General features: G+C 43.9%; 1 protein-coding gene across 1 annotated transcript in view; it reads right to left on the bottom strand.

Moving 5' to 3' along the window:
- The window catches only part of LOC126159238 (exostosin-3-like), a 300,080-nt gene that overhangs the window by 260,540 nt on the left and 11,579 nt on the right, over window positions 1–27,961 (bottom strand). The window lies entirely within an intron of this gene.

Below are 27,961 nucleotides of genomic sequence, written 5' to 3'. Positions count from 1 at the left end.
ATGCATTCTCGTAGGCTACTGGAAAGCTATGCTTTTTACCCCTAACTTGTTTCAGTACGTAGCTATTGAAGTTTTCCCAGGGTAATTGATAATCCGTGACGCTTCGAGCTTGGAGCCGCATGATGTCGACATGTAACCACAATATTTCGGATTGCAACTACTCAGTCACCTTCGGGTGAGTTTTACACTGACATGGACAATTTTCCCTGTGAAACCGTTGCTGCGGACCCTGGTCTATTCTGACCTAGCCTAGCCTAGTTGCACACTACCGCTGGCTCGCTCGAGCTGGCGTGGCAGGAAGTTGATAGCTCTACGCGCGTCGTATCGCGCCCACCGACCCACCGAACGCAATCGCCACTTTCGTATGGACAGGACTCGCGGAAGTCTCGTATCGACTTGTGGCAGGCGCCCGCGCTGTTCGTGAGTTGGCACACAGAGCTCGGGAGTTACGAGGCGGCGTTGCAGAAGGCGTACCCCGAGGTCCCGTGTGAAACAGCTTCTTCACAGAGACCGATCTCTTTCTCATGATGTTTCTTTTGGGAAAAAAGGATATACTGGCTTTTATATATTACTAGACGACTTTGACAGTCAGTTTTGAAGAAAATTGCTTGGCACATTACTGGTGCACCATGCAAGTAAGGTGCAATATCTGTTTTGTACTGCTACTTTACTATACGACATCATAGATCATGCTGTTCAGGGGGGTACGATCTGAAACAAAACTCCTTTACTCATATGGTATGGAAAATTACGAAACACTTTCTGTGTTTATTCACACACAAATGAACTGGGATTGGTCACTGAGCTGTAAGATGAGATCGAAAGCGATGCAAAGTTCCGTAAGGCTAGTGTAGGTATATTATTTGTCCACTGTACAAAATGTGGAGATCGTTTGTGTGTAAATAAGAACAGAAACTATTTAGAAATGTTCCATACTGCGTGAGGTGTATTGATTTCGATCCTGTGGTACTGATCGACATAACTACATTAAGAAGCCGGCCGGAGTGGCCGAGCGGTTCTAGGCGCTTCAGTCTGGAACCGCGCGACCGCTACGGTCGCAGGTTCGAATCCTGCCTCAGGCATGGATGTGTGTGATGTCCTTAGGTTAGTTAGGTTTAAGTAGTTCTAAGTTCTAGGGGACTGATGACCTCAGACGTTAAGTCCCATAGTCCTCAGAGCCATTTGAACCATTTTTTTTTACATTAAGAATGTAAATAAAGAGTTACGTTGTGCAATAAACAGGTAGAAAAAAAAAGAAAAGTGAGCTGCTAATACTGCACCTTACGTGTATGGTGTGTGAAGCGTTTCCCTCTAGAATATAGTATAAGAGAAAGGCCTAAGATATTACTATTATTAAAATTCTTCCCATTATATCACGACAAACAAAAATACTTATTATTATGTATGCAGTTTTGTGACCAGCGAGAGAAACGTTCATAGATGGAGAAACTGAGCAAAAATATGAATAACTATAATTAATTATTACTGTCAAAAGATGTACATTTCAAATTAACGTAATTATCGGCTTACTACCTATTAACGTCTTGTACACTATATTGATCAAGCCATTGAAGCGATTCCGTCGTCATTGTCCGAGGGTAATTGACCGAGCAACATAACATCATTCCCACGAAAAAAATATACGTAATCAATGAAAGGACGTGTTCGGCAACTCGATCTCAGGGTGTTTCTGCTTAACGATACCGAATACATTAGGAAAGGATACGTAATATGTTCGGTCGTTCTACCCTTGACCAACTCGTCACCACCCATTTCTTTGCGGCCTCTAAGGAGAAAAATGGAAATATTCATATAAAGGTAGGGCTGTTATCATGGGACTTGATCAGGTCTGAAACTGGAACTAAATTCCACCACATATTTTTAAAAAAATAATATTTTATCTACAGTTAGAATACATAGAAGCATGTGTGCTCGCTCTGCAACAGCCAGACGAAAAAAAGCGCCACAGAGTGGCGGGAATAATTGAATTCCTGTTTCATTTGTTCTACGACAAAAGATGTACACAGCTCGTTTCCGCTTGGCCCGTATAGCAAAAGTCTCTGGCCAAACATTTGTATTACGATTTTAACTGAAAAGGTATTTTATACAGAGAAACAAGCAGCAAAATTCACCGCAAATCACAGTATTTAAGTGTTTCTGTTGGTATATTTTCATCTCATGCTTTATACGGTTATGAAGTTACAAGGAGGCAATGCATATACACTGTGCCTCAACACGACTTGGCATGGACTCGACTAACGTCCGAAGTACTGCTGCCGGGAATTGACACCATGAATCCTACAGGGCTGTCCTTAAATCCGCAAGGGTACGAGTGGGTGGTGATCTCTTCTGAACAGGACACTGCAACGCATGCCATATAAGCACAATAATGTTCATGTCTAGGGGTCTGGTGGTCAGCGGAACTGATTTTAGTAGACGTCACGTTGGTTTTTCTAGGTGCAGGTTTTGGAGGCAACACTTGACGTGAAGATGACTGAATGGTTGTCAGCATAAAGAGCGTTTCTTCCCAGACTGCGGGAGACGTCATCAGAGGTAAAATGGCCAACTGCAACAAGAACTGGAGAAAACGCCGAATATACAGGCAGTGTAGAGGGCACCACAGTCCATCACGTGACGTCGGCTACGAGATTATCGCTGGTAACGCCAATATTCTCGACTTAAAGTCGTATTCGCTCAGGTCCTATGGATTACTACAGGGTGCTACAGGGTCTCCCATCCATGCATTGGCTAGACACCTTGCCTATGTCGATGATACTTTCGCAGTATGGACACACGATACAGAGAAACTGAATGCCTTCCGGATACATCTCGACAGTCTCAGTCCGAGAAACAATTTACTATGAAGACGGAGAATAAGGGGGAATTTCATGGACGTGTCTGTCAGCAAGTGAGAGGACGGGCATTGGGCCATAGAGTATACGGAAAATCCATGCATACTGACCATTACCTGCATAAATAGTCTAACCACCACCCTGGACAAAAAGGAGGGGTAATTAAAACGTTGGTAGATAGAGCATACAAATTTTGTGAAGTGGATAATTTAAAAAATGAGCTTGAACGTCTACGGTCGACATTCAAGAAAAATTCTTGTTCTAACAAGAAAACAGATAAAGCACTTCGCCCTAGGGAGAGAATGAGGACTGTTAACGAAAGACGGCACCCAGAGGAGATGTCTCCGTTCCGTTCATTAGTACGCTTACAGATAGCACTGGGAAAACTTTGAGCTAGGATGGTGTGGAAACTACCTGTAGACCCACCAGGAAGATAAAAGAGTGTTTAATATCGGCGAAAGATATACGACGCCCTTAGGCTACACTGGGTGTATGTAAAATTCCTTGTAGATGCTGAACTGGCTTATACCGGTACCGCAGAAAGAAGTGTTAACACCCATTTCGCTGAACACACTGGGAATTGCCGTCTGAGACATACGAATAAATCGGCCGTAGCGGGACATCTTTAGCAAGAGGGTGAGCTTGAACTAAAAGAATGGTTCAAATGGCTCTGAGCACTATGGGACTTAACTTCTGAGGTCATCAGTCCCCTAGAACTTAGAACTACTTAAACCTAACTAACCTAAGGACATCATACACATCCATGCCCGAGGCAGGATTCGAACCTGCGACCGTGGTGGTCTCGCGGTTCCAGACTGTAGCGCCTAGAACCGCTCGGCCACTCCGGCCGGCTGAACTAAAACTGACAGAGACAAGTGTCTTATCGAAAACATCTCATTATGATGCGCGTATGTATAGAGAGGCTATTGCAATTCATGAACGCCATAAAAGTTTCAACAGAAAAGAGGAGCGCGTTAAATTAGATAAAATTTGGACGTCAACATTAAAACTTAGGAATGACGATCGGTTACTTTAAGTCGAGAATATTTGCATTACTAGCGATAATCTCGTAGCTGACGTCACGAGATGGACTGTATTGGCCTCTACACTACCCATATATTCGGCACCCCCTTGAGCTCTGCTTGCAGTTCACCATTTTACCTCTGAAGATGTCTCCCGCAGGCGGGGAGGAACGTTTTGAGAAAGTTTTATACATTGCCCACCGCCTAATAGTCTGGAAGTTTTAAGCGACTTTACTGTTTTTGTTGCATCAGTTTTAGTCCTGTCAGTCGATCGCTTCTTTTAACCATGTTGTCTGAGTTTTATTTTCTCCGCCGTTTAATTCAGTATCAGCCCATTACCTATCAGATCTACCAATCTAGCCTTAAGCATTACATTTAGCGCTATATTTCAAAAGATTCTAATCTTGTCTGAACTGTTTATTAATCACGAAATTCGTCCTTACAAGGCTACACTCTACACAATTACGTTCATAAAGGCCTTCTAACACTTAATTTTGTGTCATTGAGCATTAAAATTACATCAGGAATCACAGTTGAACAGGAAATGCGACGTTTAGTGGTCGCACGGTTAAAGGCACCATGTCACGGGTTGCGCGGCCGCTCCAGCCGGAGGTTCGAGTCCTCCCTCGAACATGGGTGTGTGTGCGGTTCTTAGTATAAGTTATTTTAAGTAGTGTGTAAGTCTAGGGACCTATGACCTTAGCACTTTAGTCTCTTAGGAATTCACACACATTTGAAAATATAATTTTATGTGTCCTGTGTATCTAGTATAACAGGTTGCATATGTAACTGGGTCTGTAGGTGGTTTGTGGTGTGCTGGATGCGAGTTTAAGCACTGGAAGCTACAACTACATCTATATCAATACTCCGCAAACCACCTGACGGTTGAATTAGTCACTGACGCTTGCGAAGAATGACTGTCGGTAAGCCCCTGTACTGGATGTAATATCTAGAATTTTTTCGTCGTGACCATATCGCGTGACGTATGTGGCAGGAAGTGATTTGTTATCCCACTCTTCCCGGAAAGCGCTCCCCCGAAATTTTACTAGTAAACCTCTCCGTGACGCACAGCACCACTCTTGTAGCGTCTGAGGCTAGAGTTTGTTGGGCGTCTCTGTCACGCTCTCGCGACGACTAAACGATTACTATCATATTGTAAGTAGGCTGTTTAGGTTTTTATATTGGTAACGCCACGTAGCGCTCTATATGGAAATCACTGGCTGCGCTATGTGCAGTCTGTGGCTGGTTTACATTGATGGAATTTGCTATTGTAGTTTTGGGCAGTGGGCTGTTAACAGCGTGTAGCGTTGCGCAGTTGCAGGTAACCCGTCAGCAGTGGTGTATGTGGGGAGAGAGATGGCGGAGTTTTGAGAGCGGATGATCTGGACATGTGTCCATCAGACAGTAAATTTGTAAGACTGGATATCATGAACTGATATATACACTCCTGGAAATTAAAATAAGAACACCGTGAATTCATTGTCCCAGGAAGGGGAAACTTTATTGACACATTCCTGGGGTCAGATACATCACATGATCACACTGACAGAACCACAGGCACATAGACACAGGCAACAGAGCATGCACAATGTCGGCACTAGTACAGTGTATATCCACCTTTCGCAGCAATGCAGGCTGCTATTCTCCCATGGAGACGATCGTACAGATGCTGGATGTAGTCCTGTGGAACGGCTTGCCATGCCATTTCCACCTGGCGCCTCAGTTGGACCAGCGTTCGTGCTGGACGTGCAGACCGCGTGAGACGACGCTTCATCCAGTCCCAAACATGCTCAATGGGGGACAGATCCGGAGATCTTGCTGGCCAGGGTAGTTGACTTACACCTTCTAGAGCACGTTGGGTGGCACGGGATACATGCGGACGTGCATTGTCCTGTTGGAACAGCAAGTTCCCTTGCCGGTCTAGGAATGGTAGAACGATGGGTTCGATGACGGTTTGGATGTACCGTGCACTATTCAGTGTCCCCTCGACGATCACCAGTGGTGTACGGCCAGTGTAGGAGATCGCTCCCCACACCATGATGCCGGGTGTTGGCCCTGTGTGCCTCGGTCGTATGCAGTCCTGATTGTGGCGCTCACCTGCATGGCGCCAAACACGCATACAACCAACATTGGCACCAAGGCAGAAGCGACTCTCATCGCTGAAGACGACACGTCTCCATTCGTCCCTCCATTCACGCCTGTGGCGACACCACTGGAGGCGGGCTGCACGATGTTGGGGCGTGAGCGGAAGACGGCCTAGCGGTGTGCGGGACCGTAGCCCAGCTTCATGGAGACGGTTGCGAATGGTCCTCGCCGATACCCCAGTAGTTAGTGACTTCAGTAGTTAGAATCTTTTATTAAGCTGGCAGTATTGGCGCTCGCTGTATTGCAGTAGTTTGAGTAACGAAGATTTATGTGAGGTTTGTGATTCATGAAAGGTATAGGTTATTGTTAGTCAGGGCCACTCTTTTGTAGGGATTATTGAAAGTCAGATTGCGTTGCGCTAAAAATATTGTGTGTTAGTTTAGTGTTGATCAGAATAAGTAAATAGAGTACGTTCAGTTTTGCTCAGCTGTTTGAAAAGCAAATAATGTAAGAGGTTTATCAGCACTGTCATTCATAAGTTTTTCTAACTGGACGTTTCAATATCCCTGAATAATGACCATTACGTCTGAAACATCCTGCATATCGTAGACAGTAACGGTCTAGTCGCAGATCTTTGGGATGTCCCCGAAATTAATTCCGTTAACGGCGACGTGCTGAGTTCTATCTGCAAGTAGTACTGTCTCAGTGGCATTTAGGCCCCCGTACTGGGTATACGGTGTGGGACAATGTCACGTACCTTCATGAAGTCGAGGAACGCGTTATGAACCTCAGCGCCGGTGTCTACAGCGCTAGGGATCTCATGGAGGATCAGAGCGAACTGAGTTTCGCAAGATCTCTGTTTATGGAACCCATGTTGATTTTTACAGAGGTGTTTTTCGCATTACAAAAATGTCATAATATACAAGCATAAAACATGATCTATAATTCTAGTGATGTCAACGATATTACCCTATAATTAATGTGCGTCAGTCCTGCTACGCTTATCGAAATCGGGAATGACCTGCCTTTTGTCCCGGTCGCTAGGTACCAATGATGAACTGTTGCTAGAAGAGGAGCAAGTTCTTCACCCTAATCTTTGTAGAATCTTACCTGTATCTCATCCGCTCCTGATGCCTTACCACTACGAAGCGATTGTGGTTGCTTTTCTATTCTGACACCGGTTACCTCTGTACCTACCATTCCGAAGTTCGTACGGTTATTGAAACGAGGGACCGTGTTACGATCTGAAACAGTTTCGGCGGACCGAATTCAGTAGCTTGCCTTCTGTCATTTTCCGTTTTGGTGCGATTATGGTCACTGAGTAAATGAGTAGACGATTTAGAGCCCCTTACTGATTTTAAGTAAGATCAAAACCTGTTAGGATTTTAGTCGGATCGGTTGACAAGCCTTTACTTCCAGAGTCACTGAATGATTCTCTCATTGCTCTCCTTGTTCTCACTTTCGCTTCATTCAGCTTTATTTGATATCTAGGTTTTGACTTCTCTCGAATCTGTGCTGAAGCTCTCTCTGCTGTAGCAATTTTCAGACACGTTATTAAACCATGACGGATAGTTCCCATCCCATATGACCTAGCTCAGAACGTACTTGTCTAATGCATACTGAACGATGCTTTTGAATTTTTTCCATTTGTGCCCCACCTCATCCTGCTCAGCCCATAAAATATGATACTGACTTCACAGACAGTTTGTGATTTGTGTTCTGTCAGTCTTGCTAAGCGAAAACATATTCCTATATTTCTTGACTGTCCTTAGTCTGAAACGTAATCATACCCTTATGATCACTGATATCCTGCTCTATGTTAGCTGTTTCGTAAGTCCATTTCTGTCTGTTGCTAAGAGGTCTAAGATGTTACTATTCTTGTTGCTTCTCCAGGTATCTGCTCGAAGTAATTTTTGAGACAAACAACTCAGAATTATGTCAGACAAATCTGACACCACTTTTCATAGAACAGTGCGAAAAGAAGCAGTTGACCCAAAATAATAAAAAAGTGAGGTTATCCACATGAGTGCTAATAGGTATTCGTTAATTTTAGGTAACGAGATAAGTCACAGAAACCTAAAGACTGTCAACCCAGCTTAATAGCAAGGCATTACAGTTACGAACAACTTAAATTCGAATGATCACATAGATAATGTTTATGGGAAGGCGAACTCAAGACGAAACACTTATAAGGTGGAACATGTCTGCTAAAGAGACTAGGTACTCCACGCTAGTCCGTCCTATGCAGGAGTATTGCCAAACAGTAAGGAATACTTACCAGATTGGATTGAAGGAGTACACCGGAAAAATTGAAAGAAGAGGTGCTCGTTTTCTGTTATTGTGCAGTAGGGGAGAATGTGTTAGGGACATGAAACGAGAGCTGGGAGACAATCGCTAAAACAAAGGCGTTTATTCGTTGCGGCGAGATCTTCTCCAACGTTCTCCTCCTAATGGGAAAATATTTTGTTCACACCTATCTACTGATCAGCCAGAACATTATGACCACTAATCTGCTATCGATATAAATCCGTCTAGGCGATAGCAGCGTCACCTGCCGAGGAATGACTGCTAGTCAGACACACGCACTGTGTATGTCGTATCAGTGAGCGTGCTGTCCATGTGTGGAACGAGGAATGTGCGAAAACTATTTCAGTTCGACAGGGGGCAATGTGATAACCCGGAGATTCGACACGAGAATTTCGGAAACGGCACTAATTGTCGGGTGTTGGAGGAGAGTTGTGGTGAGTGTCTTCAACACGTGGCAAAACCAAGGTTAAACCACGTGCAGACTTCGTGGGGTTAGGCAGCCACCCGTCATTACAGTTGTCGGACGTCGTAGACCGGGGAGACTGGTTAAATTGGACAGGTGGTGAATTGCGGTGGAACTACCATCAGATTTTAACAACGGACAGAGTACAAGTGTCTCTGAACACACAGTGCACCGAACACTCCTAACGATGGGTCTTCGCAACCGACGACCCATGCATGTGCCAATGCCATCACCACGACATCGGCCACTACTACTTAAATGGGCGCGTGACCATCGGCACTGGACATTGGCCCAGTGGCAGATCGTTACACGGTCTGAAGGATCCCGATACCTTCTTCATCATACGGATGGGAGGGCACGAATCCGTCGTCTCCGAGGGGAAACAGCTCTTTCCCACCTGTACTGTGAGACGGAGACAACACGGCGGCAGATACATTATACTCTGTAGAACATTCATATGGGCATTCATGGCTCCAGTGGAGCTCGTACAGGGCACCATGACGGCCAAGGAGTATCGTACTCTGGCTACAGACCACGTACATCCCTTCATCACGATCATGTTTCCCAACGTCAGCGACATTTTTCAACAAGATATTGTGCCATGTTACAAGGCCAGGAATGTGATGGGGTAGTTCGATGAACTCAGTGGCGAGTTCCAGCTGATATGCTGACCCCTCAACTCGTCAGATGGGAACCCGGTCGAACACACCTGGGATATGATTGAATATGGCGTCAGAGGTTATCGCCCTCTTCCCTGGAAGTTACGGCAATTAGATTACTCGTAACCAACCCCGTGGTCTTTGATTAGTAATCGAAACGTCCGTTGTCCCGGGTTCAAAACCCACCACGACTTAAATTTTGATTAACAATCCGCATTGGCTGCCTTGTCCAAAGAGGGCGGAGGAGCGCACAGAGGTTCAGGGCACTCTCTTGTCCTTTGGTGGGAAAAATGTCCCTAAAGGCGTAAGAATTAGCAATAATTAACGACATCAGTACGCAGAAGGCAATGGAAACCACTGAATTAAAGACACAAAACAGGTATCCAGAGGAAATGTGGCCTGTCATTTAAAGGAAACGTCATGATGATCTCTCCATTGGCTAGAAATTCCGGAATAGTTTCGCATTCGGACCTCCGGGAGGGGACTGCCAGGGGGGAGGTGACCATGAGCAAAAGATTGAAAAACCTACCAAAGGATAACGTTCTACGAGTCGGGGCTTGGAATCTCAGAAGCTTGAAGATTGTGGGGAAGCCAGAAAATCTGAAAAGGGAAGTGCAAAGGCTCAGTCTATGTATAGTAAGGGTCAGTGACGTGTAATGGAAAGGATTCCTGGTCAGAAAACGGTATAACGGGCGTAGGGTTCTTTATGAATAAGAAGGTAGGGCAGAGAGTGTGTTACTGTGAACAGTGCAGTGATAGTGTTGTTCTTATCACAATCGACAGCAAACAAACACTGATAACGATAGTTCAGGTATAGCTGAGGACGTTGCAAGCTGAAGATGAAGAGATAGAGAAAGTACATGAGGATATTGAAAGAGTAATACTAAAAGGGACATGAAAATGTAGTAGTCATGGGGGACTGGAACACAGCTGTAGGGGAAGGAGTAGACGAAAAGGCTATAGGGGAATGTGGGCTTGGCATAAGGAATGAGAGAGGAGAAAAGCTAATTGTGTTCTGTAATGAATTTCAGCTAATAATAGCGAATAGTCTGTTCAAGAGTCACAAGAAGAGGAGGTATACTTGGAATAGATCGGGTGACATGGGAAGATTTCAATTAGATTACATCATAGTCGGGCAGAGATTTCCGAAATTTAATACTGGATTGTACGGCGTACCCAGGAGCAAATACAGACTAGGATCATAATGTGGTAGCGATGGAGATTAGGTTGATGTTTAAGTCATCAGTCAAGAAGAATGAATACGCAAAGAAGTGGGATACGGAAGTACTAAGGAATGACGAGACACACTTGAAGTTCTCTGAGGCTATAGATACAGCAATAAGGAATAGCTCAGCAGGCAGTACAGCTGAAGAGCAACGGACATCTCTAAAAAGGTTAATCACAGAAGATGGAGGGAAAATATAGGTACAGTGAAGGTAGTTGCGAAGAAATCGTAGATAACAAAATAAATACTTCAGTTGATCGGCGTAAGAAGGAAGTAGAAAAATGTTAAGAGAAATTCAGGAATACAAAAATACAAGTCGCGGAGGAATGAAATAAACAGGAAGTGCAGGGAACCTACGACGAAATGGCTGCATGAAAAATAAGAAGAAATCGAAAAAGAAATGATTGTCGGAAGCACTGACTCAGCATATAGGAAAGTCAAAACAATCTTCGGTGAAATTAAAAGCCAGAGTGGTAACGTTAAGAGTAGAACGGGAATTCCACTGTAAAATGCAGAGGAAGGAGTGGATTGGTGGAAAGAGGGCACTGAAGGCCTCTATGAGGTATGATTTGTCTGATGTGTGTGATACAAGAAGAAACAAGAGTCGATTTAGAAGAGATAGTGGATCCCGTATTAGAATCAGAATTTAAAAGAGCTTTGGAGGACTTAAGATGAAAAAATATGGAAGAGTTAGATAACATTCCATCAGAATTTCTGAAATCATTGGGGGAAATGGTAACAAAACGACTATTCAGGTTGGTATGTAGAATGTATGAGTCTGGCGATATACCAGTTGACTTTGGGAAAAATATTATCCACACAATTCCGAAGACTGCAAGAGCGGACAAATGTGAGAATTATAGTACAATCAGGTTAACAGCTCATGCGTCAAAGTTACGTACGAGAATAATATAGAGAAGGATGGAAAAGAATATTTAGGATGTGTTAGATGACGATCAGTTTGGCTTTATGAAAAGTAAAGGCACCGGAGAGGCAATTCTGATGTTGAGGTTGACAGTGGAAAAAAGAGTAAAGAAAAATCAAAATATGTTCATAGGATTTGTCGACCCGGTAAGAGCGTTCGACAGTATAAATGTTGCAAGATGTTAGAAAATTTGAAAAAATAGGGGTAAGCTATAGAGAGAGACGTGTAATATTCGGTACGTAGAAGAGCCAAAAGGGAACAATAAAAGAGTGGATGACCAAGAATTAAGTACTCGGATTAAAAAGTATGTAGGACGCGGATGTAGTCTTTCGCCCCTACTGTAAAATCAGTATATCGAAGAAGGAATGATGGAAATAGAAGAATGGTTCAGGAGTGGGATTAAAATTCTAAGTGAAAGGATATCAGTGATGCGATTCTACATCTACATCCATACTCCGCAAGCCACCTGACGGTGTGTGGCGGAGGGTACCTTCAGTACCTCTATCGGTTCTCCCTTCTATTCCAGTCTCGTATTGTTCGTGGAAAGAAGGATTGTCGGTATGCCTCTGTGTGGGCTCTAATCTCTCTGATTTTATCCTCATGGTCTCTTCGCGAGATATACGTAGGAGAGAGCAATATACTGCTTGACTCTTCGGTGAAGGTATGTTCTCGAAACTTTGACATTGCCACTCATCGTGAAAGTGAATGCTGACATGCTAAATGGTGTGAACATTCTAATAAGTACAGAATATGGACTGAGAGCAAATCGAAGAAAGACGAAAGTAATGAGAAGTATCTGAAATGAGAAGAGCGAGAAACTTAACAACAGGATTGATGGTCAAGAAGTAGATGAAGTTAAGGAATTCTGCTACCTAGGCAGCAAAATTACCAATGACGGACGGGGCAAGGAGGACATCGAAAGCAGACTAGCACTGGCGAAAAGGACGTTCCTGGCCAAGAGAAGACCACTAGTATTAAACACAGGCTTAATTTGAGGAAGAAATTTCTGAGGATGTACATTTGGAGCACTGCATTGTATGGTAGTGAAACATGGACGGTGGGCAAAGCGGAACAGAAGAGAATCGAAGCATTTGAGATGTGGTGCTACAGACGAATGGTGAAAAGAAGGACTGGTGAGGTAAGAATGAGGAGATTCTAGGCAGAATCAGAGAGGAAACGAATACATGGAAAACACTGACAAGAAGAAAAGACTGGATGATAGGACATTTGTCAAAAGGAGTGAGCTATGGGGGACAGAAACTGTAGAGGAACACAGGGACTGGAATACATCCGGCAAATAGTTGAGGACGTAGGCTGCAAGTGCTACTCTGAGATATAGAGGTTGGCACAGGAGAGGAATACGTGGCGGTCCTCATAAAACCACTAACAAGACTGAGGATTCAAAAATGAAAGATGATTCGTGTGTGCAGATGTGATGCCAACTCCCTCAAAAGGTTCAAATGGCTCTGAGCACTATGGGACTTAACATCTGAGGTCATCAGTCCCCTAGATTTAGAACTAATTAAACCTAACTAACCTAAGGACATCACACACATCCATGCCCGAGGCACGATTCGAACCTGCGACCTTAGCTGCAGCGCGGTTCCGGACTGAAACACGTAGAACTGCTCGGTCAGAGCGGCTGGCCCAACTCCCTCCAGCGACTTACCAAAGCCTCATTGCTTCCATGCCACGACGCGTCGCCGCTGTTATCCGTGCCAAAGGTGGACATACTGGGTATTAGGTAGGTGGTCATAATGATCAGTGTACATACCGAGAATGATCATTCTATTAAAGTAAGAGAAATCAGAGCTCTCTCGGAAAGATTTACGTGTTGGTTTTTTCCTGCGCACTGTTAGGGAGTAGAACGGTATAGCTATTGTGTGAATGTGGATCGATGAACCCTCTGCCAGATACTTCAATACGAATTGCAAAGCAGTTGGGTTGTAGATGTAGAAACTACCAATCCGTACCCAGCACTCTTTATTACATCGGCATGATCGGGAAACGTATTCATGATATTCTAGAAGTTCTCACTGAAGTGCACTACCTGTACAGCTCCTGACGCAGTTGGTCTACAAAGGCATCCGATTTAACGTTTTTGACCTACATTTGATGCTTAACTTCAAGCTGATTTATTCATGTTCGGGAACTATGACACCTCGCTAAATATTATCGATTGTTTTACAAGAACAAATACGTCAACACCATTGCGATTAAGCTATCCTTAAGGATAAATATTTCAGTCTGAATTCAGGATTTCGTTGCTACGCATTTCTGGTTTCAACCAGCTTTCTACTTCTAATGCTATTTGGATATTATAACATTTAATAAGCGATACTATATCTGAGAGTTTACCATGGACGCTCCTGGAACTTTGTAATACAATTGTAGCTTTTTCCTGTTTCCGATCTTGGGGACTAGTATTCTCAGAGAATAATGTTGCTGGTGTATCTTCGATAATTCATCTCTGGTCCCATGGTCGGTTCCTCTAGCGCCACGTGCACGCCGCACATATTGAGTTACCCTAGTAGCCGCTTCCTGCGTGTAGTGTACGTCTGATCTGTTAAGGGGAAACCTACAACTCACCGCCCGATAGCGCAGGTCGAGAAATGTGCACGCTATGCCGTCGCAGAGTCGCCTGAGCCTTTCGTTTGGCGCTCCCAGTCTGCTCCAAACCGGAGGATCACCATCGACGTTGCTACAGACATTGAGGTGAGCGGCTGAACCCCGCGTTGCCACGCTGTCTCCACCAGGTGCTACCATCCGCCTGCAGACAATGAGTATGACGTCAGAGGCAAAGCGGCTGGCACGGCTCGCGCCCACGAACTCCAATTCTCACAGATGTAAGCCTAGCGTGTCAGCAGAGAAACGAACAGGACGCATAGCGCCAGAGCAAATGCGACAGCGTTTCCAGAGAGAGCTCTCCAGTTCTCCAGCATTAACCACCACACTTTGGACCTTACGACGAATTGGACGTCTCACGGGACAGGAAGTTATCTTTTCCTCTCCTGTGGGTGTGGACAGAATTCAGTTCAAGTCGACAAATCTCGCTACCGGAGAAATGTTCAGGTATTTCGTAGACAAGAGATGAAGGACACGGCTTTCCTAGCAGTTTATAGCTGCACATGGTACGACAGATATTAGCTCATAGAAGTCATGGTAATAGTGTCACAAATGCGTGTAACGTGTCGTGCATACTAAATACACTGAAGTGCCAAAGAAACTGATATGGGCATGCGTATTCAAAAACAGAGATATGTAAACAGTCAGAGTAAGGCGCTGCAGTTAGCAACGCCTATACTATGCAACATTTGTCTGTTGCTTCTGTCATAATGGCAGGTTATCAAGATTTAAGTAAGAGTGAACGTGGTGTTATAGTCCGATGTAGCGAAGAAGTGGAGATTTTCTCGTACGACTATTTCACGAGTGTACCGTGAATGTCAGGAATCCGGTAAAACATCAAATCCCCGCCATCGCTACGACCGGAAAAAGATCCTGCACGAACTGGTCCAACGACGTCTGAAGAGAATCGTTCAACGTGACGGAAGTGCAACCCTTCCGCAAACTGCTGCAGATTTCAGTGCTAGGCCATCGACAAGTGCCAGCGTGCGAACCATTAAACGATACGGGCTTTCGAAGCCGAAGGCCCACTCATGTACCCTTGATGACTGCGCGATACAAAGCTTTATCCTTTGCCAGGGCCCTTAAACAACGACACTGGACTGTTGAAGACTGGAAACATGTTGCCTGGTCGGACGGGCCTCGTTTATAATTGTATCGAGCAGATGGACGTGTACGGGTATGGAGACAACCTCATGAGTCCATGGGCCTTGCATGTCAGCAGGGGGCTGTGTAAGCTGTTAGAGGTTCTGCAATGGTGTGGGGACTGTGATGTGCAGTTGGAGTGATATGGGACCTCTGATACGTTTAGATACGACTCTGAAAGGTGACGCGTACATAAGCATCCGGTCTGATTACCTGCATCCATTCATATCCATTGTGTATTCCGACGGACATGAGCAATTCCAGCAGGACAATGCCACACCCCACACTTACAAAATTGCTACAGAGTAGCTCCAGGAACACTCTTCTGAGTTTAAACAGTTCCGCTGGCCACCTAACTTTCCAGACATGAATATTATTGAGCATATCTGGGATGCCTTGCAACGTGCTGTTCAGAACAGGTCTCCACCCCCTCGTACTCTTACGGATGTATGGACAGCCCTGAAGGATTCATGATGTAAAATCTCTCCAGCTCTACTTTTTGACATTAGTCGAATTCATGCCATGTCTTACTGCGGCACTTATACGTACTCGTGGGGAACCTACACGACATTAGGCAAGTGTATCAGTTAATTTGCCTCTTCAGTGTAATTTAAATTACGTAAACGTAGCACTGACCAATGCCATGTGCAGGATAGTCGCTGTAAGCGAAACTAGGAAATTTCAGATCAGACTAAATATAAGTTAGTCAATTTATGAGAGCCGTGCAGAAAGCAAGGAAACATGCGGCTGAAGTGAGAAACAGCTCTAGTCGTAATTCCAGGAGAGCATCCGATGACAGCAACGATCATCTTTAAAAATGTAATGAGGGCTGTACAAGTAAAAAAGTTGCGTGAAGAGAATAACCCTCCCACCCATGAACCATGGACCTTGCCGTTAGTGGGGAGGCTTGCGTGCCTCAGCGATACAGATGGCCGTACTGAAGGTGCAACCACAACGGAGGCGTATCTGTTGAGAGGCCAGGCAAACGTGAGGCTCCTGAAGAGGGGCAGCTGCCTTTTCAGTAGTTGCAGGGGCAACAGTCTGGATGATTGACTGTTCTGGTCTTGTAACACTAACCAAAACGGCCTTGCTGTGCGGGTACTGCGAACGGCTGAAAAAACGGGGAAACTACAGCCGTAATTTTTCCCTAGGACATGCAGCTTTACTGTATGAGAGCTGCATCAAACCAGTCTCAGGACTGAAGACCACAACAGCAACAACGAGTTTAATTTATTCTCAACGCAGATGACACCTTGTAAATATGTATTTTCCTTGCAGCGATAAGATTAGTATTCATGTAAGGGAGCTACGGCTTACGGGTGGAGCCCTATACGACAAATTCGTCACCATGACTCTTGTGCCAGATGACTCTTACGGAACTACCGAGTCCTACTTGATCGTGGCCTTGAGTTACAAGTGATAACGGAGTTTCAACTTGACGTGCAAAATTTGCCATGTAACTCACTAATCTGTGAAGGATTTTCTGGGACGTTTCCATGACGAACAGCCGTTCCGCGGATGTTTAAGGAGCTGGCGAGGGGCTTGGGGTCTTACCACACAACTCGATTCGTTTCGTTATAACTAAGAAGATAACAACTGAAATGCTGTTTCAAATTATCTTCCATAAAATTTTCAAAAGGGCACACTGAGAGCTCTTAAAAATGGTTCAAATGGCTCTGATCACTACGGGACTTAACTTCAAAGGTCGTAAGTCCCCTATAACTTAGAACTACTTAAACCTAACTAACCTAAGGACATCACACACATCCATGCCCGAGGCAGGATTCGAACCTGTAACACTGAAAGTACAATCACCGCTGGTTCTCTCAACGAAAGTAAATATAGTTTAGCTGAAGACTTTTTCACAACATTTAGGTCACAACTGCCAGACGTCAGGCAAGAAGAAACCTCCAGTTATGACCAGATGTTTAGTATACAATCTGGATGTTAATCCGGTTGATGATGAACCTCAGGACACCGAGGAATTAAAGTATTTTGGTATAACCATTGCTCCCTCTTCAATGAGTGTCTTGCCAAAGGAAAATTTTTGAACACATTGAAATCAGCAAAAGTCATAGTCCTTAAGAAAAAGAAGGAGGACAAAGATCCTTTCGTCTTCTTTCTTTTATTTTTATGGGGACTGCTCTCTACTGATACCAGTAGTAAAACATATCTGTAGATATTGACATTCCTCCTATCAACTTCCTTGTAGAAGGATTTAACGACGGCATATTTGAATCTCTCTGGAAAAATTATCTGAGTAAGTGATGCATTACATATTTCAGAAAAGACAGCGCTTGTGTGGGAAAAAGTCCTTAGCACTGTGTTGGAAACGCCGTCAAATCCAGAAGAGGTCTTATTTCCGATTGACTATCTACTTTTCTTTATTTCACAATGCTACATTGGTGGGATATTCATATAACTGATTATTATCTTCCTTTTTCAACATTTTGGTTTGATATTCTCTTGAAATATTTGTCCCTACGTTTGCTACTACATCTGCTACCTGCGATTCATCGTTACCGGCCTCTCTACTTAAATCAGCAGTGGCGTTATGCTGTTTTGTGGCCAGCTGTCCTGCCTCCAGCCTTACTGCATTCCGTATAGATTTAAGTCTCTTGTCTGCGCTGATGATTTATAACGTAGTGCGCATGTTCATTAATTTTTATGTACTTTTTTTAGTAATTTTCTGATCTAGTTTCTGTAACATGCAACTACTGCAACATGTTCTCTTGTTCTTGCCGACAGATAAATTTACCTCCAGTGATCGACGGTTTCTCACATGCTTGTGTAGTGTCCTTGTCTACCTCCACAGCCGAGTGGTCGGCGCAGGAAAGTGAGATGTGGTGGGCCAGGGTTCCATTGCCGGCAGTGGCAGGGAATATCCTTTCGTGGGGGGACTGCAACGTGGTACACTGAGCCATGTGAGCCCCAAGAGCTGATACTGTCTCCTGGTCACGAAAACAGACAATGGCCAGCGGATCGATGTGACACTCCACCCCCCAGACCACATCGTTTGGGAGGGGAGGGCACAATGGTCATTGGATACCGATGGCTCTGTGGACGGAGTTTACTTTTAATGTCGTCTCTGATTTGCTTATTCGAAAAACTGTTTTCAGACAATGGTATGAACCTATCATGGAACTGATTAATTTTTTTGTCAACATTTTGTTCATTATAAATATTATCCCCGATGATCTCTTGTGAAATATTCTTAAAAAATTTTGCTCCGAAGTTATTAATTTTTCTACTTTCCACTGAGAAGTATCTATATTGTAAGGAGCTATCTTATCTTTCGTCCTAACTTACAGTACATCTTGATCATAGAGAGGACTTGTTGCTTGGAATTGCTTTGAGCTATGTGAAAGGAAACGTTGTCAGTCAGGGTCCTATCGTCTTTATCCACGTGTGTTAAGCTAGCCAGCACTTCTTGCACCATTCTGAACGAGGCACTGACTCACTTTGGTTTGGCACCAGAGAGTAAATTTTATTGAAAGACGATGCTTGCATATGGATTGAGGTTCTTTTGTAAGCTAAGTCGTAAGTACAAAGAACCCCAACATGGGAGACTGACTATTATTTGCTTCAACAACAGTGGACAGTGCAAGAGAAGCTCGGCGAGAGGTATGAGAGAAGGTATCGTTTGATGCGGTTCTTTCGTAACGAGAACTTTTCGTACATCGCAGAACTGCACTGCGCTCGGCTTGAGTCACGTGTTGTTTCGCAGATAGTCAGTCACGGGTCGCCCGCGTCGGCGAGACTGAATCATCTTTGCCAGAAAAAGGTATTGTTGGTTTGTCTCACGAAGAGGCAAAAACTTTGACCGGATTCAGCCGATGAGAGCGCTGGGTGGCAGATGGTTCAAATGGCTCTGAGCACTATGGGACTTAACATCGGAGGTCATCAGTCCCCTAAAACTTAGAACTACTTAAACCTAACTAACCTAAGGACATCACACACATCCACGCCCGAGGCAGGATTCGAACCAGAGACCGTAGCAGCAGCGCGGTTCCGGACTGAAGCGCCTGGAACCGCTCTGCCACAACGGCCGGCTGGGTGGCAGAGTTCGTTTCACTCCCATCATGCTCCGAAACACAGGTGCACTCATCGCTCGTGCCATCCTTTGGCATGGCCAGCAGGCAGCAGCAAACAGTACGTCAGACGTTTTGTCCTGTGTGTGATATGGAAGGAATCAATCAGCAAACTTCGGTGCTGTGGCAGGCAACGAGCATTTCAGGTGCATTCATGCGACTGTTACCTATTGTGCAGGACTTCGTACACAACGTTTTGGAGAGGTGGACTACATAGTGGTGCGGCAACTGTCATCATAGAAAATCAGGACAGGAGCAGAAATTATTAGCGAGCAAATTAACGAACAATGAATGACTTGTATATCTCCAAGCGGATGGAGAGTGCATTACAAATAAAGCAGAAAGAATTACAGTCGAGCTATTACAGTGTCACTAGGAGGAAGCTCCCTGAACTAAACACGAACGATGGTGACGTAGCGTAGACGCCCCAAGCGTGAGTAGGACGAGCTTCTGCCGCGTGCCGTCCCATACTGTGGCAGCAGAGGGCGCTCGCAATGCAGAGCCACTGGCAGAGTGGTACAGCGGGCGCCCATCATCGGCTCCACAAGATCCGACGCAACCGCTGACAGACGCTTCCAGTTCCGTTGGCATGACGCCTGTGGGGTGCTGTCGATATGTGGTACCATAGGATCTCTGACAACATTCCTGTTAAGTAACCGGCGTCTCTTTCATGTCGTCTTTTACATGTGGACTTCACATGCACAGTAGTGGGCCTCAGTTCTCATTTGCAGTAGCTTCAGAACGCATGGTGATATGAATCCGTCTTTGCACTAACTAACTGTAAATTCAAGAGAATTACAATCAGTTTCAATCACTCTTGACTTTGTTTTCAAGAGATATGTCATTTTACTTCTTTTATTTTTATGGGGACTGCTCTCTACTGATACCAGCAGTAAAACATATCTGTAGATATTGACATTCCTCCTATCAACTTCCTTGTAGAAGGATTTAACGACGGCATATTTGAATCTCTCTGGAAAAATTATCTGAGTAAGTGATGCATTACATATTTCAGAAAAGACAGCGCTTGTGTGGGAAAAAGTCCTTAGCACTGTGTTGGAAACGCCGTCAAATCCAGAAGAGGTCTTATTTCCGATTGACTATCTACTTTTCTTTATTTCACAATGCTACATTGGTGGGATATTCATATAACTGATTATTATCTTCCTTTTTCAACATTTTGGTTTGATATTCTCTTGAAATATTTGTCCCTACGTTTGCTACTACATCTGCTACCTGCGATTCATCGTTACCGGCCTCTCTACTTAAATCAGCAGTGGCGTTATGCTGTTTTGTGGCCAGCTGTCCTGCCTCCAGCCTTACTGCATTCCGTATAGATTTAAGTCTCTTGTCTGCGCTGATGATTTATAACGTAGTGCGCATGTTCATTAATTTTTATGTACTTTTTTTAGTAATTTTCTGATCTAGTTTCTGTAACATGCAACTACTGCAACATGTTCTCTTGTTCTTGCCGACAGATAAATTTACCTCCAGTGATCGACGGTTTCTCACATGCTTGTGTAGTGTCCTTGTCTACCTCCACAGCCGAGTGGTCGGCGCAGGAAAGTGAGATGTGGTGGGCCAGGGTTCCATTGCCGGCAGTGGCAGGGAATATCCTTTCGTGGGGGGACTGCAACGTGGTACACTGAGCCATGTGAGCCCCAAGAGCTGATACTGTCTCCTGGTCACGAAAACAGACAATGGCCAGCGGATCGATGTGACACTCCACCCCCCAGACCACATCGTTTGGGAGGGGAGGGCACAATGGTCATTGGATACCGATGGCTCTGTGGACGGAGTTTACTTTTAATGTCGTCTCTGATTTGCTTATTCGAAAAACTGTTTTCAGACAATGGTATGAACCTATCATGGAACTGATTAATTTTTTTGTCAACATTTTGTTCATTATAAATATTATCCCCGATGATCTCTTGTGAAATATTCTTAAAAAATTTTGCTCCGAAGTTATTAATTTTTCTACTTTCCACTGAGAAGTATCTATATTGTAAGGAGCTATCTTATCTTTCGTCCTAACTTACAGTACATCTTGATCATAGAGAGGACTTGTTGCTTGGAATTGCTTTGAGCTATGTGAAAGGAAACGTTGTCAGTCAGGGTCCTATCGTCTTTATCCACGTGTGTTAAGCTAGCCAGCACTTCTTGCACCATTCTGAACGAGGCACTGACTCACTTTGGTTTGGCACCAGAGAGTAAATTTTATTGAAAGACGATGCTTGCATATGGATTGAGGTTCTTTTGTAAGCTAAGTCGTAAGTACAAAGAACCCCAACATGGGAGACTGACTATTATTTGCTTCAACAACAGTGGACAGTGCAAGAGAAGCTCGGCGAGAGGTATGAGAGAAGGTATCGTTTGATGCGGTTCTTTCGTAACGAGAACTTTTCGTACATCGCAGAACTGCACTGCGCTCGGCTTGAGTCACGTGTTGTTTCGCAGATAGTCAGTCACGGGTCGCCCGCGTCGGCGAGACTGAATCATCTTTGCCAGAAAAAGGTATTGTTGGTTTGTCTCACGAAGAGGCAAAAACTTTGACCGGATTCAGCCGATGAGAGCGCTGGGTGGCAGATGGTTCAAATGGCTCTGAGCACTATGGGACTTAACATCGGAGGTCATCAGTCCCCTAAAACTTAGAACTACTTAAACCTAACTAACCTAAGGACATCACACACATCCACGCCCGAGGCAGGATTCGAACCAGAGACCGTAGCAGCAGCGCGGTTCCGGACTGAAGCGTCTGGAACCGCTCTGCCACAACGGCCGGCTGGGTGGCAGAGTTCGTTTCACTCCCATCATGCTCCGAAACACAGGTGCACTCATCGCTCGTGACATCCTTTAGCATGGCCAGCAAGCAGCAGCAAACAGTACGTCAGACTTTTGTCCTGTTTGTGATATGGAAGGAATCAATCAGCAAACTTCGGTGCTGTGGCAGGCAACGAGCATTTCAGGTGCATTCATGCGACTGTTACCTATTGTGCAGGACTTCGTACACAACGTTTTGGAGAGGTGGACTACATAGTGCTGCGGCAACTGTCGTCATAGAAAATCAGGACAGGAGCAGAAATTATTAGCGAGCAAATTAACGAACAACGAATGACTTGTATTTCTCCAAGCGGATGGAGAGTGCATTACAAATAAAGCAGAAAGAATTACAGTCGAGCTATTACAGTGTCACTAGGAGGAAGCTCCCTGAACTAAACACGAACGATGGTGACGTAGCGTAGACGCCCCAAGCGTGAGTAGGACGAGCTTCTGCCGCGTGCCGTCCCATACTGTGGCAGCAGAGGGCGCTCGCAATGCAGAGCCACTGGCAGAGTGGTACAGCGGGCGCCCATCATCGGCTCCACAAGGTCCGACGCAACCGCTGACAGACGCTTCCAGTTCCGTTGGCATGACGCCTGTGGGGTGCTGTCGATATGTGGTACCATAGGATCTCTGATAACATTCCTGTTAAGTAATCGGCGTCTCTTTCATGTCGTCTTTTACATGTGGACTTCACATGCACAGTAGTGGGCCTCAGTTCTCATTTTCAGTAGCTTCACAACGCATGGTGATATGAATCCGTCTTTGCACTAACTAACTGTAAATCCAAGAGAATTACAATCAGTTTCTATCACTCTTGACTTTGTTTTCAAGGCCGCGGTGGTCTAGCGGTTCTGGCGCTGCAGTCCGGAACCGCGGGATTGCTACGGTCGCAGGTTCGAATCCTGCCTCGGTCATGGGTGTGTGTGGTGTCCTTAGGTTAGTTAGGTTTAAGTAGTTCTAAGTTCTAGGGGACTTATGACCTAAGATGTTGAGTCCCATAGTGCTCAGAGCCATTTGAACCATTTTTTGTTTTCATGCGATATGTCATTTTACTTCTTTTGTAATTCTAAGTTAATTATGTTGTTCAGATGGGATGTTACACATTCTGATTCGATTAATCTAGGTGTAATAACATCAGAGAAAAGGCGGTTATCAGGAGTGCCTCATGGAAGTGCGATGGAGCCGCAGATACAAACGAACTGAGAACGGGGTCAACAGCAGTTTACGTCTGTTTGTTGGTTACACTGTCGTAAACCTGAAGGTGTCGTCGTTGAGTTGGTTTAGCACGATACAAGGTGATTTATTCTCAGACGGTACTCCTAATTGGTGTGACCGAAGGCAGCTTGTCCTAAACGTAGAAAAATTTAACTGTAACGTTTTAATACAGCTTTAGTAGAGCACTGCATGACACATCGATTAAATATCTAGGCATAACGTTACTGAGCGATATAAAATGGATTGAGCACGTCAGTTTTGCGATAGGGGAGGTGAACGCTCGACTTCGTTTTATTTGGAGTCTTTTGGGAAAGTGTATCTCTTCTACAAGATAGACAGCATAAAGACGGCTAGTGGGATCGATTCTTGAGTACCACTTGAGTGTTTGGGATCTTCACGTTGATGGATTAAAGGAAGGCATAGAAGCAGTTCAGAGGCTGACTCCTAGACTGGTTACCGATAGGTTTGACCTACACGCAAATTCTATAGAGATGCAACTGGAAATCAAATGGAAATCCCGCAGCAAAGGCGACGTTCTTTTCGTGAAGCACTACTCCAGAACTTTAGAGAATCGGTATTTGAGGCTGACTGCAAAACGGTTCTACTGCCAACGACGTACATTTCGTGCAAGGGCCACAAAGATGAGGTGAGAGAAAGCATGGACATTTCGGAGGCATGAGGACAGTCGTTATTCCACAACTCAGTTTTCCAGTGGAATAGCAAAGAAAATGACTAGTGGTGCTACAAGGTACCCTTCGCCATGTACTGTAGGGTGCCTTGCGGTATATGTGTCCAGATGTAGATGTAGGTGTCTCTTCACGGACAACATGGTCACACTGCACATCCAGTTCGTGAATTATATTGAGTTCCTCATACATTTTGACTTCACGAATCCATTATCTTACACCATCTTCCTGCAACTACCAATCCCACCTCGTGCAGGTGCCTCCACTCTTAGTTTTATGGGGAAAGGTGTCTCTTATACATACGTTGCATTTGGTCAGGGCTTACATTGCACATTCTTATCCCAAAAGCATTGTAGAAACGTTTTCAGTACGTCCCGTCTTCCAGCTCTCAGATAGTGAAGAAAAGACATTGTAACAGCAAGCTGCTGTTTAGTTGCTGGCTGAGTAGTTCCGGTCTTTATCCATTTCCACAAGCCACGTATTTTTATTTTCAAAATGGTTGGTGTCAACAGTTCTGTTTATGTCATGTATCTGATCTTTTTATGTCGTGCATCTGATATTTTTATTATGGAACTTTATCTTATCAACGTGAGAAACATATTTTATACGCAATGGAGAATTTGTCCTTACTAGATTACACCGTGTCTTACGCTGGCCGATTTACAGTAGGCAGATATCACCTGCGATAAATAAGACAGTTTGACACACAGGTTAATCCTCTAAGAATAGATACTGTGATGTACATAGATTACTGTTCTCACATGGTTTACACCACGCTGGATAATGAAGGTATGAGGCACATTTAAATGAGACGACACAAACAGAACAGCCCACGTAACCCAAGTACCAATGACGAATACGTGGCAAAGCCCGAGACTAGTCAGAAAGTAAGTAAACACCAGTTTGCTGTTAAAATGTCTATACTCCTATAGTATTTAACTTTCATCAAATGTTTGAGAGGAGCAACATTAGGACTCCGTAGAAATTGTGAAATGAATTTGTGTCCGAATTTTCATAGCCAAACGAAGATTGGAGAATGGATAAATAAGGTGACGTAAATACCTCCAAGAGTCCCCACCGTAAATGAAATGCGATACATGCCCAAAATTCTACAATGGACAGACAGGCAGATGTTTTGAAATTAGATACAAAGAACACATTGATGCTTTAAGACTTGGTAAATTGAAAAAATCTGCATTTGCAGCCCATATTGTTGAAGAGGTGGGAATTTAAGGAGATGGGACCTGGATAAACTGAAAGAACCAGAGGTTGTACAGAGTTTCAGGGAGAGCATATGGTAACAATTGAAAGGAATGGGGGAAAGAAATACAGTAGAAGAAGAATGGGTAGCTCTGAGGGATGAAGTAGTAAAGGCAGCAGAGGATCAAGTAGGTAAAGAGAAGAGGGTTAGTAGAAATCCTTGGGTAACAGAAGAAATATTGAATTTAATTGATGAAAGGAGATAATATAAAAATGCAGTAAATGAAGCAGGCAGAAAGGAATACAAATGTCTCAAAAATGAGATCGACAGGAAGTGCAAAATGGCTAAGCAGACATGGCTAGAGGACAAATGTAAGGATGTAGAGGCTTATCTCACTAGGGGTAAGATAGATACTGCCTACAGGAAAATTAAAGAGACCTTTGGAGATAAGAGAACCACATGTATGACCATCAAGAGCTCAGATGGAAACCCAGTTCTAAGCAAAGAAGGGAAAGCAGATAGGTGGAAGGAGTATATAGAGGGTCTATACAAGAGCGATGCACTTGAGGACAATATTATGGAAATGGAAGAGGGTGTAGATGAAGATGAAATGGGAGATACGATACTGCGTGAAGTGTTTGACAGAGCACTGAAAGACCTGAGTCGAAACAAGGACCCCGGAGTAGACAACATTCCATTTGAACTACTGACGGCCTTGGGAGAGCCAGTCCTGACAAAACTCTACCACCTGGTGAGCAAGATGTATGAAACAGGCGAAATACCCTCAGACTTCAAGAAGAATATAATAATTCCAATCCCAAAGAAAGCAGGTGTTGAAGGATGTGAAAATTACCGAACAATCAGTTTAATAAGCCACAGCTGCAAAGTACTAACACGAATTCTTTACAGACGAATGGAAAAACTAGTAGAAGCCGACCTCGGGGAAGATCAGTTTGGATGCCGTAGAAATACTGGAACACGTGAGGCAATACTGACCTTACGACTTATCTTAGAAAATAGATTAAGGAAAGGCAAACCTACGTTTCTAGCATTTGTAGACTTAGAGAAAGCTTTTGATAATGTTGACTGGAATACTCTCTTTCAAATTCTAAAGGTGGCAGGGGTAAAATACAGGGAGCGAAAGGCTATTTACAACTTGTACAGAAACCAGATGGCAGTTATAAGAGTTGAGGGACATGAAAGGGAAGCAGTGGTTGGGAAGGGAGTAAGACAGGGTTGTAGCCTCTCCCCGATGTTATTCAATCTCTATATTGAGCAAGCAGTAAAGGAAACAAAAGAAAAATTCGGAGTAGGTATTACAATCCATGGAGAAGAAATAAAAATTTTGAGGTTCGCCGATGACATTGTAATTCTGTCAGAGACAGCAAAGGACTTGGAAGAGCAGTTGAACGGAATGGATGGTGTCTCGAAGGGAGCATATAAGATGAACATCAACAAAAGCAAAACGAGGATAATGGAATGTAGTCGAATTAAGTCGGGTGATGCTGAGGGAATTAGATTACTACTACTACTTAAAGTAGTAAAGGAGTTTTGCTGTTTGGGGAGCAAAATAACTGATGATGGACGAAGTAGAGAGGATATAAAATGTAGACTGGCAATGGCAAGGAAAGCGTTTCTGAAGAAGAGAAATTTGTTAACATCGAGTATAGATTTAAGTGTCAGGAAGTCATTTCTGAAAGTATTTGTATGGAGTGTAGCCATGTATGGATGTGAAACATGGACGGTAAATAGTTTGGACAAGAAGAGAATAGAAGTTTTCGAAATGTGGTGCTACAGAAGAATGCTGAAGATTAGATGGGTAGATCACATAACTAATGAGGAAGTATTGAATAGGATTGGGGAGAAGAGAAGTTTGTGGCACAACTTGACCAGAAGAAGGGATCGGTTGGTAGGACATGTTCTGAGGCATCAAGGGATCACCAATTTAGTATTGGAGGGCAGCGCGGAGGGTAAAAATCATAGGGGGAGACCAAGAGATGAATACACTAAGCAGATTCAGAAGGATGTAGGTTGCAGTAGGTACTGGGAGATGAAGAAGCTTGCACAGGATAGAGTAGCATGGAGAGCTGCATCAAACCAGTCTCAGGACTGAAGACCACAACAACAACATTGTTGAAGAAAACCATTCAGTAAGAAACATTGAGAACAACTTAAAAATTTTACATCTAGCAGAAAAAGGAGCCACCCCAGACTGTATCCTTAATGAACAAACAGAGTTAGCTAACACCCCCTTCCTGAAAAATTTCCAAAAATTATTTTCCGACCTCCAAAGCAAATAATATTAGTACGCCTATCTGCAGATCAAGTAGAAAATTCATATGTTACTACAATTCTCATGATGCTAAATGTAATTAAATAATGTAACAAAAAAGGAACAACTTTATATTTAATGTAACAGTATCAACTCAAAAAAACAATATCTCGGTAGTAGTGTAAAATGCATTTCAGTTGCGTAAGTGAAAATATGACCCTTTCCAAACATAGGACATCTTCAAATGTTACAATATATCATAGCATCTTTTATACTTATATGTTTTTAAACTCTTTGTATGTATCTAAACGTGTGGTGCGTGGTAGAAATCTTCTCAGTAACAAATCTAAAGTGTTTAGTGAGAAAA

Source organism: Schistocerca cancellata, chromosome 2 (genome assembly GCF_023864275.1).
Source record: "Schistocerca cancellata isolate TAMUIC-IGC-003103 chromosome 2, iqSchCanc2.1, whole genome shotgun sequence".
Lineage (NCBI taxonomy): Eukaryota > Metazoa > Arthropoda > Insecta > Orthoptera > Acrididae > Schistocerca > Schistocerca cancellata.
Note: the sequence above shows the minus strand (reverse complement) of the source record. Positions and strands in the feature narration are given on the sequence as shown.